Genomic DNA, 14,287 nt, shown 5'->3' with positions numbered 1-14,287 from the left:
CCTACCAGGGTTTGATCTCCAGCATCCCACATGGTTCCCCCAAGTTCACCAGGAGTAATTGCTGAGCAAAGAGCAAGTAGTAAGCCCTGACCACAGCTGGATGTGGTATGGCCCAAAAACAATAACTAAAAATAAAGATGATCAGCAATATTACATTAATATTAAAAAAGTCTAGCATAAATGCCTCTAGATACAATGTGCAAAAAAGCTCACACTTTTCAGATTTTTCTGTATTGATACCACTGTTGAAAGTAAACTTTGCTTCTATTGATAAACCATATTGTTATGTATAAGTGACCTTATTTTAGAAAACTTTTGCTTACAAACACCTTTGAAAATAATAAAAGCTAAAAATTATAATTATAATAGATACGACATGTTATAAACCAAATAGTAACACAGGGGGCATTAGTATTATATGAGAGGTATAGAAACTATTCGCACACAACTTTAAGTAGAAAAATGGAAGTATACTTTATCAGAATAATTCCCATCAGAGTTAATATATCTTTGGAAGTTGTGGTCCAATGTTATTCAAGACTTTTATCAGTAGCTTCTGTTTTTTTTATTTCTTCTATGAAATTCAGGTTTTGAAAGATATCTAGAAGCAAAGAATCAATAAATTGGTTGATAAATTGGTAAAATGAGCATAAATGTGATTCATTTATTTTCATTAGTATACTTATTCTATTATATAAGTTAATTTCATTAATAATATTATTTTCATTAATATACTCTCTTAAGAATATGGTTATACTGTTTGCTATATAACTTCCGAGAAAACCAAAAGTTTGTGCTAGGGACAGAACCAAGGAAGAGGAGCTAGGCAAGTGCCTTAATCCCTGTACTGTCTTTTCGGCTTCTAAAGGCCTTTATTTTTTAGAGAATTTTCTTTGACTTATTTTCTACAATAATTTATGTGCTTCATTTTTGTGTACAACTCAAAAATACCTTCTTTCTATGTTTTTGATTCTTGGCGCAATTGTTCACGCATAAAAACCATAGGTATTTGATTCAATCAATGAGAAAGTTTTCAACTAGATCTAAGAATCATCTCGTGAGATGCAAAAGAAGACTGATAAATGTTGTAGACTGTGACCAGTTGTTTATTTTGATCCAAACAATCCTCTTTTTGAACCAGATGAACACAAATATGACATTAACCTATGACTTTTTTTTGCTTCTCAGATATCTGCCAAGGTTTGTGCAAGCACCAATTTCCACTAAAATTTGTCTGTGTTTTGGTTATTATTATTATTATCCTGTCTGCAATAGGGTTTAGTGTTTCAGGTAAGTGATTCAAGATCCTCTTTTTTAAAAGAATATTTACTCTACCACTGTCACAAATATTAGAGTATCAAAATATAATTTGGTCACCTAAACTTAAAGATCAATGAGATAAAACTAGAGGACGATTATTTAGTGACACTGAGAGCCTAACAGATTACAAACTTCAATCTTTCCTCTTTCTTCCTGATTGTTCTAATGTTCTCTATCATTTACATGTATTCCAAGAATATAAAAAATCACTAGGGTGATAGTAGGGCAGTCAGGGTGCTTGACTTGAACAAAGCCAACTCGAGATTGATTCCTAATACCACGAAAGGTCCTCACAGCCCTTTAAGAGTGATGTCTGCATGCAGAACCAGGAGTAACCCTAGGCACCACAAGGTATGTTCCCCCAACCCCACCCCCATCCTACAAGAAAAGCAGAACAAAAACCCAGAAAACAAAACAGTTCCATTTTTTAAAAATATTTTCAGTTCCAAACTGCACCAAGAAATCTCTCCTACAGGTGGGATAGGCATTATATATATATAGTTATATATATTATATATATAGTCTCACATGGTAAACTACTATGAGCAATTTAAAAGTGTAACTGATGATTCAAAATTCTTTTATTAAGCAGAAGACATGAAACATGAAGAATTCTAGGTTTGCATGATTTCATTGGCCCCATGAATTTTTCTTGTTCCTCTATGCCATCTTTTAACGAGATCTTCTTAACTACAGTGCTATCACTATAATCTATTGTTCAAATTCAAGCTAAAGATCACTTATTTTCTGAAATTGATAAACATATTTATTTCACCCAGCATTGAAATATTTAATCATAATAACTTTTCCTTGTTTCTTAGTCATGTTAAGACAAAAATCATCAACAGAAAAACATGTTCCAGAGAGTAGGAAGAACACAACAGGTAATTCTGTGACTTGTGTTTCTTAAAAGGAGAAATTGGCACTTGGTGAATATCATGCACTTCTTTAATTTAGGGTCATAACAGTGCATAGTTAAGATGGTTCCAAATCTGTGATTTTCTGTTTGACAAAAGTGGGACATGCAAAGCTTGTATGAGATTTTGTGGGGTTCTATAAATGGCAGTAGTGACACTGTGAATTGTACATAAGCTGTGTGACTCCAGAGTCTATGATATTTTTGGTCAAAAGGGTGTTGTTGGGTGGAGGGGACACTTCCAAGTAGTGCTTAGAGAGCTTGAGGGCAAGATTTAGGAAAACTTGGCCAATAGAGTTGGTTGGATGATACAGTGTTAAGGCCTGGCCATGAGGGACACGGATCATCCCATCTGTAGGTACATAGAGATCTCCTGGACCATACCCTCTGGTGTTCAGCGAACATGTGATTCCAGATGCTGATCAGGGCCTTGTATACGTACCCCTGGCTCCTGAACTGGCTCCTAGAACTCATAGAGCCTGTGATCCAACAGGTTTTGGTTTCTCATGAGAAGCAGCTGCCAGCATATTCAATAACTAAGAGTCAAGAATCAAGTTGAAAAGTAAATTTGGTTATAGTAAGATACTTGATGATTTTAATATACATAATAAAATACTTAAAATTGTCTGGATTAATGAATAGAACACAAACAAAATTAATTCTGGAGTAAGATTGCACACTGTTGAGACATTAATCTTGTCCCAGCAAGCAGTGTCTGTTTGTATAGACACTATGTTGAATGACTCTAAGAGAATGTATCACTTGTGTGCTCATTATCACTGTGGAAAAATTGTTTATTTTTTAATTATTTTATTTTATAAAGTAGTTCACAATATATGATTAAATTTAATATTCACACACCAATTCCACCACCACTACACATTCCCACCGCCATGTTTTCGATGTTTCCATCCCACACCCTGCCCCAAAGCAGAACCGAAATAATATATTTTGTATTGTTTATTATGAAAATTTTCTGAGAATGCTAGAAAAAAGTATCCTTCGAGGAAAGAGTGTGAGGCTTGTTGTATTTCACCCAGGGGCCACTAAGCCCTTCTATAAGAGATCACTAACATGTTGTTAAAGGTTGAGACTTGTGGGTTTTTTTATATATGTGTGTGTAAAAAAAATGTATATTTTTCTCTAAGATTGGTTGTCTCCTATTTTGACCCCTGCAAAATATGGTTGCAGTAATCCTGGAATATGGGTAGTGTATTTGGTTTGAAGTACACATGGGTGCATTTGAGGCCATGCGGTTCAGGAATGAATGCACTTTTGTGTGAGGCTCAGCCCAAGCATGTGGAGAGCGGCCGTAGTGTGGCAGTGGCTGAGTTGTAGAAGTTTTCAGCTGCCAGTTCTTGGTCTCTTGGGTGGGGAGGGGTCTTACCAGCCCCACTCCAGGACCCCCTGAGTGAAACAGCCTGGCATGAGGTCTGGTGGCATGATTATGAAGAGTGTCATGTTGCTCCCTTCCAGGAGAGAAGGTTGCACAATTTCTACTGAGGAAAAATTTTAAAAAACCTAGAAAATTCTTCAGGGAATGCTACACATTCACACACATCTCACACACTGACACACAATGATACAAACACATTATTTCACACACAGACACACGTTGATATACATATCTCATATATAGACACTGATACACACACATCTCACACACAGACACACACTGATACACACATATCTCTCACACAGATACACACGGATACACACATATCTCACACAGACACACACTGATAAAAAAGGTATGCACATATATATGCATGCATATGTATATATATATACATGCATAAAACCAAAAATCACAAAAAATAAAGATTGTTCTTGCCCAATGGATCGCATAAAATATATATGATATAATATGACAATTTGAGTATTTATGATTTTTTCCTCATGGTATATGTCATTAATTTTGCTAGAGACTTGTTGTTACTGTGTTTGACATATGGGCGAGATACTCTTGGTAGCTTGCCGGGCTCTCCGAGAGGGGCGGAGGAATCGAACCAGATTCACTGGGCTGGCTGCGCGCAAGGCAAACACCCTACCACTGTGCTATTGCTCCAGGAAAATGAAATGTTTTAGTTTTTCACTTTGTTTTTTTATAACAGTTAATAAGGTCATTTTATTTTTTAGTACCAAGTTATTTTTAATTTACTTTAATTTTTTCGTTCAGTTTAATTTTTCAGTTTAGTCATAAAATTACAAAGTCATCCATGGTTGGGTTGTTTTTCATTCTGAATGTGATGTGTTAGCAGAGAGCTGACTCAGTTTGTTCATAGATGTAGAGGCAGTCCTGGATGGGTACCAACTCATCTCTGAACCTCAAGGAAAACAAGGAAGGAGCCACTAAGTTCCTGCTTGGAGTGGAAAGTTCTCTTAGCAGTTAACTACATCAGCCACAAGGACAACCTTATCACAATTGATTTGCTCAGTCTGTGTGTTAGTCCTGTCTCCATGAATGCAGGAGAACTCTAACAATGTCTTAGAATGAATGAGTCAAACTCTCCTGTATCTAGAAAATGATGTTGCCTGTGCTGGAAGAAACAGGTTTCTTATGTTCTTGGAGGAAAGATTTAGTGAGGAGGTAAAGTTGCAATCTAAGTTTCCCGATGGACTGAAGGGTGGTGGTACCTTCAGCGCTGGAGAGACTGTACGGCAGGTAGGGCGCTTGCCTTGCACGAGGCCAACCAAGTTCAGTCCAAGGCACTACATATGGTCTTCAAACCAGAACCAAGAATAATTCCCAAGTTTTTTTTATTGCCTCTTTATATTTTGTATATTTATTTTTTAATTGAATCACCATGAGATACAGTTACAAAGATTGCATGTTTGAGTTTTAGTTATACAATGATCAACACCCATTAATCCACCAGTGCACATTTTCCACTACAAATGTTCCCAGTATCCCAAACACACACACATCCCACCCCACCCCTGCCTCTATGGCAGACAATTTACCCTATGCTTTCTCTTTACTTTGGGCATTATGGTTTACAATACAGATACTGACTTTCCCGCACACATGTCTCATCCAGAGCAATCTCTCCAACCATCATTGACTTAGTGATCCCTTCTCTATTCCAGCTGCCTTCTCCCCCAGATCATGAGTCAGGTTAACAACCATAGTTCCCAAGTTTGAAGCTAGAAGTGACCCTTGAGCATTGCCATGTATATCCACAAACTAAAATAAAACAAAAAACAATGGTACCTGGAAAAGTGGATGTAGGCTCAGTTCCACTATGTCTCAGTTTTTTGTCTTTGTTGCAGAAAGAATTCAAGGACAAGACAGTGTAAGTAATAGGAGAGAGATTTATAAAAGAGATAGTACACACCTGATGTGGGGATGGAAGCACTCAAGGGGGAGTTACCAGATTTGGGAGGGAGGTCAAGGAGTTTTAAGGAGTGAGCTAAAGAGAAGAATATGCAAATGCAGGTAAGCAGGAGAAGCATGACAGGGGTGTGGCTAAAGTTTCAAATGTAATAAAGACTACATGCTTATTCATGTGTTGTATGCATCATTAGCACATAATTATGCAGCCAGCGGAGGGGCAGCATGTAAGTTCATACATTTCTGGAGATTAAAGAGGAGAGAGGAGAAGCCGTGTCAGGGATCTCCTCACTGAGCCTGTCCTAGCAGCGGGCTCTCTGTCAGGAAGTTGAAACCACCAACTTCTGCTGGGTTGCTCCTGGTTAGCCACCAGCCAGTCCTTCTTGCTCCCTGAGGTGGATTACCACACTGCCTCAGCTACAGCGGATGTTTTAACTGAACATTTTTTGAGTGGTTTTCCTACAGATGCCCACATCATAAGAGTGTGAGTGAGTTTAAGAAAAATCGGCAGGAGGTCTGTCTGACTCCCCCCACCAGATCCAACACTCTGCTCCATCAGCGTCTTCAATGGAAGTCATGGCTGCTCTCATTACTGATCATCTTCCTTATTCTAATATCCTACGGTTTCAATTATACTCTATATAAATGACCAATAATTTATAACTTTGATACAAGTTAAAAGTAAATCTCAAAACTCTAAAAATCATAATAAAATCTTGAGTTTTATAAGAAATGTCTGAGGTGAAAACTAACTGTGGTGTATCACTAATGACTGCCCAGGTCCCGCAGACAGAACTTGCTGAGAGAGCTCAGTCCTTGCACATAGGAGTTCCTGAATTGCCTTTCGTTACTTTGTTTGTTAGTTTTCTTTAGTGTCACACTGAGCAATGCTTAGGGACTTACTCCTGACTCTGTACTCAGGCATGACTCTTCGCAGATTCATGGGACCTTTTGCATGCCAGGTGGGTTGCATGCAAGGCAAGTGCCCTAACCATACTTACTGTATTTATTTCTTCTCTAATTTAAGAGAGGCCCCCTCTGTTAACTTGCACAGAACCGTGGAAACGACAAGGACAGAAATGCTTGACTTTTTCATCCACATCAGACTCTTGGAATACCAGTCAAGCCCACTGTTCCAGAAAGGAATCCACATTACTGCTTATTCAAGATGCGAAGGAACTGGTAAATAATAAAATGAAGGACTAGAATAGAATTAGTTCTTGGGATTTTTTGCTTTTGGGGTTTTTTTTCTTTTTGGCATTTTGGGTCACATCCAGCATGCAAGGCAAATGCCATCTCTGCTGTGCAATTGTTCTGCCCCCTAGAATTAGTTCTTACTCCTAACTACATCAACACCTTTAGACCCTGTTAAAGACAGTGGAACTTTGATGTAAAGAATTTATCACTCTAAGGTTCTAAAAAGAGAAGTAAGCAAATAATGGTGTTATTTTATGAATATAATCATTTAAATACAGAAAGATAAAGAAATTTCACAAAGGAGAAATAATGCTTTAGGTGAGTAGCACCTCCTGAGGCTTCTGGACTCTTTTCATCGTCCTCCCCTCGTGGTGGGGATTTGCGTTATTTCTTCATGTTGGTGTGGAGGTATGGAGACCGAGATGTTACATGAGATTGCTGGGTATGGGTAAACTACCCGCAGTGGTGAGCAGTCGCTGACCCAAAATCAGGGCACAGAGGTCACGCCCACTTCTGAATAGGCCACGCCCCCTAAAGGTATACTGGTGGGGGGGGATGAAGAGGACCTGGGCACAGCATTGGGGATGAACAGGAAGAGGCTCAGGGATGGTGAGCGTCCCAGGGTCCTAGAGGATGCCTGAGGCGTGGATGCAGGGAAATCCAAGTGCCTGGGTTCAAGTAAAGACTGACCTGTGGGATGAAGAAGACAGGGCACAGAGTTGGGGACGAAAACAAAGCACAAAGGAGAAATAATTCTGATGGTGAATTTAGAAAGACTTTATAGAGAAGTGGTGTCTGAATGAGTTTTTAGGTAATAAGCATATTTATGCTAACTATAAATAGATATAAAGATTCAATATATATACATTTCTTATTTAATTTAGAATGAGATACAAACGATTGTAAGTGAGACAGGAATGGACTTTTGGATTGGATTAACATTTTCATCAGCAGAGAAGAAGTGGAAATGGATTAATGATTCTTTTTTAAATCCTACTGGGTGAGTACTAGAGGAGTTATGCAAATATTCCACTTAGATTTACATGGAAAGATGGCAACATTGTTATTGAAGACTGAGTTCTCTAATTTTAATTAAGCTTAGAAATTTTCAAGAGGTTTAGAATAGACTGAGCAGATCAGTGTTTCTTGTGTTCATTAAATATTTCATATGAAAAAATAAGTCCTTTATAATAATACTCTTTCATTCATTTCATTTATTTATGTTAATGGATTCACTGTGAGATAGACCCTTACAAAGTTGTTCATGATTGAGTTTCAGTCATATTCCAACACCCATTCCTCCACCAGTGTACCAGTGTCCCTAAGTTCCTTTCCATCACCTCCCACTCTCACCCCTTACCTGCCTCTATGGCAGGTGTTTTTTTCTGTCCGTCTTTCTGTCTGTCTGCCTGTCTCTCTCTCTCCCCACATTTGTTTGTTTTAATTATTTACAGGATCCAAACCCTGTAGCACTGGGGACCTGGGGCTACTCCCAGTTCTGCTCGACCCAGTGGTCCAGACCTAAAGGTCCCATGCTCAGGCCCAGTGACGAACACTAAGGCCCTGCAAAGCCCTGACCACTGGGTGTACACCTGGCAGTGATGCACTGGGTAGGGCATGAAGTGCCAGGGATCAAACTCGGGACCTTGAACACACTGTACACATGTTTCACCAATTGAACTATTTTCCATGTCTAATAGCATTTATTTATATTTATAAGCATTTATTAAATTTGAAAAGTTGTTTAAAGAGATAATGAATCTAATTTCTTTAAAAGGAAGAATACATTCTTTAAAAATAAATTCTAATTGTAAACTACTTGGGATTTCTTCAGTAGCATTTTTCAAACCGTGAAGCATGGACTTTAGTGATGATAACCAGCATTGGAAAGCCAGGGATAAAAATTGGTGGTAAAACATTGGCTTTCATGAATGATTTAATATAATGCTATAAATTAGTGTTTATATAATTATATATAAATGGTTACAAATTTTGACCATTTAAACAATGAAAGTTCAAAAATTAAATATCAGAAAAGTTAGAGCAAAACCGAGACAGAGAGAAACAGAGAAGAAGTTGCCTACAATAGAAAGAGGATGGGAGAAGGAATGGGAGGGAAACTGGGGACATTGATGGTGGAAAATAGACACTGGTGGAGACATGGGTGATCGAACACTGTATGACTGAAACCCAGTCATGAACAGCTTTGTAAGGGTCTAAAATAGACTGATTCAATAAAAAATAAAATAATAATGATAAAAGAAAAAAGGAAATAGAAAATCTCAGGAGCATATTCAAGTTTATGTAGCATGCAACAACTTATGAAATATTGAAAAGTATTAAATATAGAAATAAATGTTGAGTTAATGAGTCAGTACTGACATTATTTGAGCGTTATGCTAAGCTACTTTCTCTGACATTGTATGAATATTATACTGAACTACTTTCTGTTTTTAATTTTATTTTATTGAATCAATGTGAGATACAGTTACAAGCTTTCATGTTTGAGTTACAATCATACAATGCTCAAACCCCATCCTTCCCCCAGTGCACGTTCCCCACCACCAATCTCCCCAGTATGCCCTCCCTTTCCCACCCTCTCCCTGCCTCCATGGCAGACAACATCCCACATACTCTCTCTCTACTTTTGGGCATTATTGTTTGCAACACAGATGCTAAGAAGCCATGACTTTTGGTCCTTTATCTATTTTCAACACATCTCCCATCTCAACCGATCCTTTCAACCATTATTTTCTTAGTAATCCCTTCTCTGTTCCAGCTGCCTTCTTCCCCCGCTCATGAGACAGGCTTCAATGTATGGAGCAATCTTCCTGGCCCTTGTGTCTCCCATCTTTGGATGTCAGTATCATGTTCTGTTATTTTATACTCCACAAATGAGTGCAGTCCTTCTATGTCTGTCCCTGTAATTCTTACTCATTTCACCTAGCAAGATATTCTCCATATATATTCACTCATGAGAAAATTTCATGACTTCATCTCTCGTAATAGCTGCATAGTATTCCATTGTGTAGATGTACCAAAGTTTCTTTAACCAGTCATCTGCTCTTTGGCACTAGGATTGTTTCAAGATTCTGGCCACTGTGAACTACTTTCTTAAACGCAAATCTCTAAGATACAGGGTTTTTTCTTTGTTTGTTTTTTGCTTTTTGAGTCACACCCAGAGATGCACAGTGGTTACTACTGGCACATGCACTCAGAAAATACTCATGGCAGTGCTTGGGGGACCATATGGGATGCTGGGAATCGAACTCGGTTCGGTCACATGATAGGGTCGGCAAATGCCCTACCTGCTGTGCTATTCTCCAGCCCCAATAAAGGCTATTTTAAAGAGCTCTTATGAGCTAGAATCAATTTTTAAAAGACAAATATAGGCATATTTTTAAGCAAAAGTGATCCTGATATTGTATGATTTATGGGGATTCTTGTTTGTACTTTAATTCCTTATCAATTAAACTCTGGCAATAACATTTTTATGTTTTCATATAAAGTCAGGATTAATTTGGACCTATTAAGTTTATTGTCTGAATATAAATTTTTATTATTTGGGTTCTCATAGATGTTCATCTTATTTACTTTCCAAATAAAATTGGATGCCAGTATAGTCTCAATGAGTTTCCAATATTGGTGAAGCAGATTTGAGAGGTTCAATTTAATATTCCATTTATTCTGGGGATTGAAATGATGTTTTGAGTTACTGTGGAAAATACTACAATGGCTAAAGCATTTGGAATGCTCTCTGTCCCCCATCTGAACCCAAAGTCACATACCCACCACCCCAAGCTCAAAGCTCCCAGAGGGCAGTTCTTGCTGCAGACCTGGTGATTCCTAGCACTGTCGAGTTTAACAGCAGCATACTTGCAAACTGAAATGGTGTTTTGATAGAGATGGTAGTTATCAGATAAACCTGGAAGGCATCAGGTTATATAAGAAGAGTATTAGTTGAACTCTGCTCTTACTACTTAAGCATTCAACCCTGGTGTTCAGTTAACAAAAATACAGACGATGAAGCCAAGAGTTTTCTCAAGATTGCTTTGGGGACTGAATGAGATGCAGCCAGGGAAGCAGTCAGAGGTCTTTTTCAAGAGCCTTGAGCCATGAAGGGTTCCTGGAATGGAAGTCATGGCTTCAGCAAAATGAGCTCTAGGAAGTTACCTTGAAGAAAGGCTCAGGAGGTGGAGAGATCACATATAGGGACTTGGCAATGGCCTAGTTAAGACAAGTTCTTTATGATACTGTGAAAGTCCATCATGTGTCTAACACCAGAAATGAATCTCACACTCATGCCATCCCCACACCAAACTCTAAACCTGCCTCTTCATTATTGTCTGTCCTCTTCTCCCACACTGCCTGCAGTGAGATACCAGATTCGTGCTTGACTGGGACTAATAAAAGACTGAAACTGACACCAACTATCCTTATGAGTGGAGGAAAAAGAAGCTCTGAGGACACAACATAGAAACAGAGCTTCTCTTGCTAGCTGAATCCCAACTCTCTAGAATTGCATATCCACACCCCGGAGGTATTTGTTACATCACCAAGGTCACACTTTTTCTGACCATGTCACTCACACATGAATGATCTCCAATCATCACTGTTTTTTTCCTTTCATTTGCAAACACTGTGGCTGCTGAATTTAATGACTTTTTGCAAGTCAGGTTATAGTAGAATAAGGAGGTTCAGTTCCTAGTTTCCTAAGTTTTTCCTTTTATGTTTCTTACTATAGTGAACTTTCCCACAAAGATGAACTTGCACATACCACACATTGACATAACCAGGACAGGAAAAAATTGTCCCATAGCATTTGTGAATCTTCTCTTAGTTATGCTTGGGTAGTTAGCATCTCATGTTTCCTGAAAGTTGTCAGAGATACTATCTGGATGAGGAGAATTGTTTAAGGAAACCACAAACATTTTTTGTGAGAAAAGTGAAACTTCTCATGTCTTCTACAGCCTGAAAGTTTTTGGTGATGCTAGAGAAAACAGCTGTGCTACCATTACAAAAAAGAAAATTACATCTGAGAATTGCGATGCAGAAATTAAGTTTATCTGCCAAAAGGAATTATATCCTGTCAGCAATGAAGGAGTGAGGAAACATGTATCTCTCTAAGCATCCAATGATGTATTCAAAGAGAAGCAGACTAATTGGGAAAGGGGTTTTAGTATTAAGAGTGGCGTCTGCAGTGGCATCATTGATCCCTTGGAGCCTCCAGTTCATCTCCAGTAAAAAATAAATGATTTATGATGTTTTTACATTCCCTATAATTGGTGATTTTTTATTCTATCATAAACTGGGTTATATCAGCACAGTGACAAGGACTTGAGAAGGGACTCAACTCTCCCATCATCCTGTTCTTTTCATTTTCTCACTACAATGTTTTCATTGGATGTCTTTTTCCTTTGTGTCCTAGACAAGTTGTAGAAAAGATGCTATCGAAGCTGTTATTCTAATTAACAATATGAGACATTTTTTAGCTCTGCAATTGAGGAAACAAAGTAATAAATGTGTTGATCATACAATATCTTCTCGTTAATGTTAACTACTTAAAATGTGATACCTTTCTATGGACGTCAAATGCAAGATAATATTGTACTTCAAACTTATAATAGAAAATTGCAAAATATATTTACTTACTCCTACTGGGCCCTCTCGAGCAAATCAATCAACAACGGGAGGACAGTTACAGTGACTTCTATTATTTACTATCAATTATATCTCTATTCAAGCTCCTATTATAATGAAAAAAATATTATTTCTGTTTGAACCAGGATTATTTATAACTTTTGTAAATAATTAAAAAAAATTATGAAACTTTGCAGCCTTATGTCCTCCCTAACCCCAATCTGGAACAGTCCTCAAATGCACACATCTGTAAGAGACTTTCACAGTAAAACAAGTTCTCCACCCTAAGATTAGGTGCTGTTGTTATCATTTGTTATTGTAGTATTGGAATTCTCAAATAACCTTCTGGTTTGGCAGAATTCTGCATAGGTCATCTTCAAAACTCAAAATGCAAAGATGTAATTCTATGAGGAATACATGTTTAACCATATTCTGGGTGGATTTTAAAAATTAGTTTTAATGGAATATATTTGCTTAAAGTATTTGAGTTACTGTGTATTGACAATAAACTAATTGCAAATCAAATTTATGCCATGTGAAACCCACACACTGCTTCATTCCAGCTCAGCATCCACAATTCACTGCACAGTCAATCTCCAGAACCATAGTTACCTCACCATTTTCCGAACACAGGATGCATTTTTAATCTCATGATTAAATACAAGTTATCCCAAATCTTGAGACTTAAAAGCCCATCTCTATTCTTTGTTTTGAAATATCCTAACAATTAAAAAATTTTAACTAATTTTTTATTCATTTCTGAATTTTTTCTCATGTCTTTCTGTCTCACAAGAGTTACATTTTTTCCTCTCCTCTGAAATGTAATTGAATTTCTTCAGTATGTCATAATTAGAAATTTTATCTTTTTAGAGAATATTTTTTTAAGTTTTATATATGCAAGGCTGGTATCACTTCTCCTTTGAATGGGGTTGGACAAATTCCAACATAGAGCAATGAGAGCAAGAAAAGTTCCAACATATCTTTATAGTCAGCTGGGAAGAGCAACCAGAATAGAAGAGCAACTATTTTTGTGGGAAGGATTCAGGACTCTATGAATCTATGAATTGTCATTTTGTCATTATTTTGGTTGGGGGGATAAGCAGGGTAGGAGGCAGGAATGTCAGATATCACACCTAGTGCCCCATAGCACAGTAGCACTGTCCTCCCGTTGTTCATTGATTTTTCATGCAGGCCCCAGTAACGTCTCCATCGTGAGACTTCTTGTTACTGTGTTTGGCATATTGAATACTTCACGGGTGGCTTTCCAGGCTTTGCCGTGCAGGTAAGATACTCGTGGTAGCTTGCTGAGCTCTCCAAGAGGGGAGGAGAAATCAAACCCGGCTCGGCCAGTTGGCTGCGTGCAAGGCAAACACCCTACCGCTGTGCTATCACTCCAGCCCCATAATGTGAACCAATATGGATCACTCAGAAAATATTTGTTTTGTCCCGGTGTGATAGCATCTTTATTTCTTTCCAAATGGTAAAATAAAAAAAATTATTTTGTTTATTTGATTTTATTTTGCTGCTACTACTACTACAATGACACTACAGATTATTAATCCTTCTCCAGTGGGAATATGAGCTCCAGGAGAGCAAAGACCTTCTTAGCTCTGTTGACCAATGAATGCCTGGTTTGGGCACATAGAGGATGCTCAATAAATATCTCCCAAATTAACTAAAGTTGAATCAAATTTCCTTCTCCAATGAGCCTAGTAGCTGGTTTTGGCTTGGGGTCTGTAACACAGATGGAGTGAGGTCATCTTGGGACTGCCATTGCTTCAAAAATCTTCCTTCTTCGTGTATATGCCCCTAGATTGCCTAGAAGCCTGGCATAGAAGCTGGCATGGTCTGGTTGTCCTGAAAATATCTTTATTTTCACA

The 14,287-nt window shown here is 37.9% G+C and overlaps 1 long non-coding RNA gene across 1 annotated transcript; it reads left to right on the top strand.

Moving 5' to 3' along the window:
- Window positions 1-1,188: 1,188 nt before the first annotated feature.
- LOC130026377 (uncharacterized) lies at window positions 1,189-6,744 on the top strand. The gene is made up of 3 exons (XR_008792872.1): window positions 1,189-1,290; window positions 2,142-2,204; window positions 6,598-6,744. It is a non-coding gene; the product is annotated as an uncharacterized LOC130026377 (long non-coding RNA).
- The last annotated feature ends 7,543 nt before the right edge of the window (window positions 6,745-14,287 follow it).

This window comes from Sorex fumeus, unplaced genomic scaffold (assembly GCF_029834395.1).
Source record: "Sorex fumeus unplaced genomic scaffold, SorFum_2.1 ptg000003l, whole genome shotgun sequence".
Classification (NCBI taxonomy): domain Eukaryota; kingdom Metazoa; phylum Chordata; class Mammalia; order Eulipotyphla; family Soricidae; genus Sorex; species Sorex fumeus.
The sequence above is the reverse complement of the archived record's forward strand: the minus strand, read 5'-3'. Positions and strand labels throughout refer to the sequence as shown.